The 6,000-nt window shown below is 45.1% G+C and overlaps 1 protein-coding gene across 6 annotated transcripts in view; it reads left to right on the top strand.

Moving 5' to 3' along the window:
• The first annotated feature begins 4,753 nt into the window (after nucleotides 1-4,753).
• Nucleotides 4,754-6,000, top strand: part of GPR155 (G protein-coupled receptor 155) — a 1,263,615-nt gene continuing 1,262,368 nt past the window's right edge. For all 6 annotated transcript variants that reach the window (XM_069616249.1, XM_069616248.1, XM_069616250.1 and 3 more), the window contains exon 1: nucleotides 4,754-4,909. The gene's annotated coding sequence lies outside the window, so the exon portion shown is untranslated. The remainder of the gene's footprint in view (nucleotides 4,910-6,000) is intronic.

Genomic DNA, 6,000 nt, shown 5'->3' with positions numbered 1-6,000 from the left:
GAGGGGCGAAGGGGGTCAGGAATGTGGAGCCAAAACCCACCCACTCGGCCAAAGTACAAATGACACCAGGTAAAACACCCATAAAAGTAAACAAATATAAGGATTTTCTAGAAGCCTAACCTGATAAAATAATAATCCAGTCCATAAAAATGTGTTTCACTGAAGGGTTTATCATCCCTTTCAAAGGACAAGGGCCCAAATAATACCAGTTTATCTAAAATCTGCCAGAGAAAATCCCACATTGGTGGAACAAAAAATATAAAAAGAGCTGACATTGGGGAGAATTGGGGATCCATGGGTAAAAATGCTGTTTAAACAGTACATATATTCACCACTGGGATTGGTGCCTAGAAAAGAGCCAGGACAGTACAGGATACATCATCTGTCATACCCAAAAGGCAGATCAGTAAATGACGGAATACCCACCACAGAGACAGCAGTGTCATACACGTACTTCCAAGAAGCACTCAGAATAATAATTAAAGCAGGGAAAAATGCACTAATGGTAAAATTAAATATTGAATCAGCATTCAGATTATCGCCAGTCCATCCCAAATCACAGCCCTGGCTATGTTTTACATTTGGGGGGAAATCGAATACAGACAGGTGCTTACCCATGGGGTGCGCTATATCATGTGCGCTTTTTGAACAGTTCTTTTCATTTTTTCAGTGGGCCTTTGTAAAACAGAACCAAGTGTACAGGCAATCCATTATCTAGATGACTTTGGACTAGTAGGTCAATGAGGGACAAATGAATGTGAGAAAGCGCTAGAAAAAATGATAGCTATGGCAAAGCACTGGGGCATCCCTCTAGCTGAGGAGAGAACAACACATCCCAATACCAACATAATTTTTCTAGGAATAGAAATAGATTCAAAGGTGAGGGAATGCAGGATCCCAGCAACAAAAATAGATGAGCTACTGAAAAACATAGCAGCTTTGAAGGCAAAAAACAAAGGGTACAGTTAGGGAATTACAGTCATAAACAGGCAGTTTAAATTTTGCTGCTAGAATAATACCACAGGGAAAAGCGTTTGCTAGACGTATGGAAATGAAAACTAGGGGCATACAAAAACCTCATCTACACATAAGATTAGGGGAGGAGGTAAAGAAAGACTTAGAAATATGGGAGACATTTCTGAAAGACTTCAACGGCAAAAGAATATGGCAGATGCCATTGAAAACCAGCAATAAACGGGTTCTGTTTACAGATTCGGCGGGATTCAAAGGCTTTTGGGCCATTTTTGAGAAAGCCTGGTTTGAAGGACCAGGGCCAGAACATTGGCACACACAAGGCTTGACCAAGAACATAACTTTGCTCGAGTTCATACCGATACGGCTTGCACTCCAAATATGAGGGGGATCGCTTGGCCAATTCAGAACTAACGGCATGGACAGACAACATGGCAGTGGTTGGAATCATAAATAGAAGAACAACCTCATGTCAGTCAGTGGTGAAAGTACTAAGGGCAATGACCTTAGTAACTCTGAAAAACAATATCGATATAAGAGCTAAACACATAGCAGGCACAGACAATAACATTGCAGATGCTTTGTCTCGCTTTCAGTGGAACAATTTTCTCAAGCTGAAGCCAGAAGCAGAATCCATGATGACAGAAATACCCGAAGAATGCTGGGACATACTGACAGGATGATGGCAAGCTTACGCAAGTCAACGCTGAACGGCGGGGTCAAGGTGAGCAAGATGTAAGAATAGGCACCTCAGACACGGGTGCCAGAACTAGCCCACCACAAAAGAGTGGCACAGACCCTGCTACAAGGTTCCTGATAAGGCTGGCCAAAAAAGCGCTAGCAACAATTACTGCAAGGCAGTATAACAAGTGTCTGGATACAGTGATAAAAAAAAAAAAAAATCACAGATAGAGCATGTAGCAATGTTAACATCAACCAGTTTTTAAGGTGGGCTTACAACCAAAAGATGAAAAAATAATTGGCTAAGAGACACCTAGCATTGGTAGCTTACCTCTCAAAGATTCAAGGGGATGCAGACCCAACCTTAAGCGCACTGATAACATATGCATTAAAAGGGTGAAGAAAAATGGAGGGCGAGCACAAGGATAAGAAACGCCCATTACATTTTGAAAAATTAGTAATCTTGTTAAAATGACTAGAAACAGTGTGCACAGACGGGTACGAGGCTCAAAACAGATTTCTGCATGGCATATTTTGGGGCCTTCAGGATAAGCAAACTCATTGTGTCAAGCACCAAGGCTTTCGATGTGCTGGGTATGCTAGAAGTACGGGTAGAAAAAGGGGTAAATGACAATGGACATAGAGATGTCGAAATCTGGGGGCAGTAGGACATGTAAAATGTGTTGCATTGAGGGCAGTGGGCACTGCCAGCCTGCATAGCAAACCAGTCAGTCAGAATCCGTCCCAAAATAGGAGGATGTTTCTTAGTGCACATGAGCGGTAAGGCCTTAAACCAATACCAATTTCAAGCAGACCTCAAAGCAACCATGAGCAGAGAAGGATGGGACAGCAGAGAATTCGGAACACACTCTTTCCGGATAGGTGCAGCTACAACTGCATGGCAAGTGGGCCTGGGAGCAGAGAAACTAAAGAAAATAGGAGGGTGGAAATCTGATTGTTATAAACGATATATAAGGCCTAATGTAACAATGTTTTTTCCCCAACAGACCACGACGCCTCGCTCAAGTCAGCTTGGATTATAGGTCATTCATTAATTTTTAGGACAGGGAGATGGTCCGAAGAGACAAGGGAGAAGCTGGCTTTTAGGAACACCATCACATCATGGTGGGGCTACAGGACCTTAAAGGGGGAGGAAATCTATGACAGACTAGCAGATCTGGTGGCATTCAGGGACCCACCTGTGTTCTTAATAATCCACTTGGCGGAAACGACCTGGTGGAGTAAGACAGCAAAAAAACTGCTTGCTGACGCATGCACATCACTGGCAGGAATTTTGCACAATAGCCATGCTACCAAGGAAAACATGGCACAGGGCAATTTCCTACAAAGCGATTGACATTGCAAGAAAAAAAGCTCAACAGAGACTTAGAAAAATGTTGCATCACCAGGGGAATTCACTGTATACAGCACACAGCAATCTCTCTGGCGGATCCCGATCTGTTCCACCCTGACAGAGTCCACCTATCGGTCAAAGGAATGGAAAATGTCCACGACAAACTAATTGATAATTTAGCAACAAGGGGGTGCAAATAACACCGCAAACTTTTGGGGGGAATCTGGATGGCCGGAAACCCATCCAGGTGTGGCAGCGCATTGGATTGCACTGGCCCAGTACCCAAAAGATTACAGTTGTTTATCATTGTGTTTGTTTGGATAAATAAATGTACCCAATTTTGTTTTTATGATATTACTGTTTGCAATTTAAAAAAACACTGTCTTTTTATTGCCAACCACAACAACATGTCTCAGGTCATTCTTTACCGCAACAACAAAAGGTAACAGGTTCGGAGGGCTCTGATCTCCTCAGATTATATCCAGGTGCTGTGAGCTTGGGCACCAAGGGAGCTCAAAGGTACCAGGGAATAATCTGATGTGGGGCAAGGCAAGGGAACAGGACACCAGACAAGGGTTGCTTGGCAGCCCTTGCAAACTACAGACAGGAGAAGGCAGCACGGCACCACCTTGCCTAGATTCCCCCCCCCCCGTACTACAACACTTGCCACACTACAGGGAGGGGGGGAACAAAAGGGGAACATCAAAGCCAAGGTGTAGGCAGGAAGGGAGGTCCAAGACTAACACCTAGGTGTGAATGGCCGTCAGCGCCAGCTGGCCACGGGGAAGGAAGCCTCTAGTGTCATGCATCTCTGCAAGCCGGCAAAAAGAGAATATAAACGGAGGACTGGCTGAGGATTAGCCAGCTCTCCTGGGTACTGTGCACTGAGTGCCAACAGTCATCTGCACACGCAGAAGACTCTCTTTTTTCATTCCCAAAACCCACCCACCCTAACAGAAGAGAGGAACAACAGGGCAACAAACGGGGCCCGCAAAGTCATGGGAAAAAGTTGGCAGCACGGGCCAGGTGGATGCCACTGGCCCGGTGCCCAAAAGATTACAGTTGTTTATCATTGTGTGTGTTTGGATAAATAAATGTACGGCCTTTTTATTGCCAACCACATGTCTCGGGCATTCTTTACCACAACAACAAAGGTAACGTGTCCGGACGGCTCTGGTCTCCTCAGGTTATAGATGTGATCAAATCATTACGCACACATCCCCCTGCCTAGTACTAACATATTGAGAACTAGCAAAGCAGGGGACTTCAGCCTAAACTAAAAATGTCTGCAGGCAAAAGGTACGCTGTTTGTATGGTTGTAGCCATCTGTGGTGGGCGGGGTATCCAAGCGAGCGTGGCTCCGAAGATTGCCACGCACTGCCTCCCACAAGCTACCGGGGATTCAGGATACCATACAACACCTGTAACACCCGTGCATTTAATTAACAGTAACCCCAGCAGAAATAAAACCTGCTATTTTCCCACAGCATCCTTCGCTACCACGCCAAAGCAGACCGCTACGCCATGTGGGGCGCCATATCAACATGAGCAGTTACTCAACAAAAGAACTGATAATGATACAATATTGCATTTTTCAAGATAGCTAAGCAGTCGGCAGCAGGGACATCGTATCTCCTCACTGGCCTTCAGTCTAACTGCACTTGGTTCCACCTTATACAACGTAAAGTCCCTGACATTTAAGTCACGTGATCTAAATCGCTGCTAGGGCCGTTCTTCTAACGGGAACTAGTCTAGGCGAGGGTTGTTGTGTACCAAGGGAAGGTCTGAGCTGTAGTCGCTCTGCAGGTCAGAGACGTTCACTCAGAATGAGAGAGACCGCGGGGCGTACTCAGCCAGGAGGGACAACAGCTGTTAAAAGACAGTGAAGCGCCTGGCTGCCCGGTGAGTACTGATACCCGAAGAGTCAGTCGGATGGCAGATGTGTGCGAACTGACAGCAGGTCGCACATATATATATATATATATATATATACATATAGATAGGATGAGTTTGTGGGCATGATACGTGCCAACATTCTGAATCATCAGAGGAAGCACGGTGCAGTAGCGGCTCGTAGAGGGTGTTTGACGTTTTGCATAGACTAGAGGTGCTCGAGGTGTCGGTGACCAGGAGGAGGGGTGTACAAGGTTGTGCATATTGCATAAGACCTGCGGGTGGGTATAGAGTAACGGCGAGCATGACAGGTGGTGGGAGGGTGGCTGGCAGTTCTGCGGGGACAGTGATGACTATCGGTATGTCCGGATTTAGGGGCAGTCTCAAAAAGGCACGAGCCTAGCACTACCTGCACACCGGGACACGTTCCGTTGCCCCCAACTCCCTCCTAGTAGTGTGTGTTGGCATGTAGCATTCCTGTATGCTTTTGAGAACACTTTCAACTTCTCACTGTGCATATTAACCCCATTGGCGACAGGCATTTTATTTGCGAGAAGCGCACAGAAGGTCCCGTGTGCGGTGGTTCGCTGCAACCTAGTTGGGGTCCAAAATGTTATGGGCTTGGGCAGGGGTTAAAACGTTTTTGGTGTGCTATGCTTGCGTAAAGATAATACCTGCAGTAAACACAAATATCACAGTTTAACAGCAGAGTGGAGCATGTGATTTAATAATTTGAGGAAAAAAGTTATTCCCATGGTACAGTAAGTTTACATTCAACTGTGTTTTTGTAGAATACTCATTTACCAATACAACCATTTATTTCTAAGTCCTTGGGTGAGTGAGGTGTAGCTGGCCATTTTGTCCAGTGGTCAAAGTGTACAAAAAGAAATAGTGGAACTATGTTCCCTACTGGTCTGCCACGCTCCCCACAAACCCCATCCCTTCGCCCCTTCCGCACACAACCCAAACCCCCAAACAAACACACGTGCTATTTATGGGAATGTTTAGTGCAGTACACTGCAACTACCCCTGTGTTTTTTTTATATATATATATATATATATATATATATATATATATATATATATATATATATATATAT

The sequence above is a fragment of the Ambystoma mexicanum genome, chromosome 9 (assembly GCF_040938575.1).
Source record: "Ambystoma mexicanum isolate Mex_15411 chromosome 9, UKY_AmexF1_1, whole genome shotgun sequence".
Taxonomy (NCBI): Eukaryota; Metazoa; Chordata; class Amphibia; order Caudata; family Ambystomatidae; genus Ambystoma; species Ambystoma mexicanum.
The sequence above is the reverse complement of the archived record's forward strand: the minus strand, read 5'-3'. Positions and strand labels throughout refer to the sequence as shown.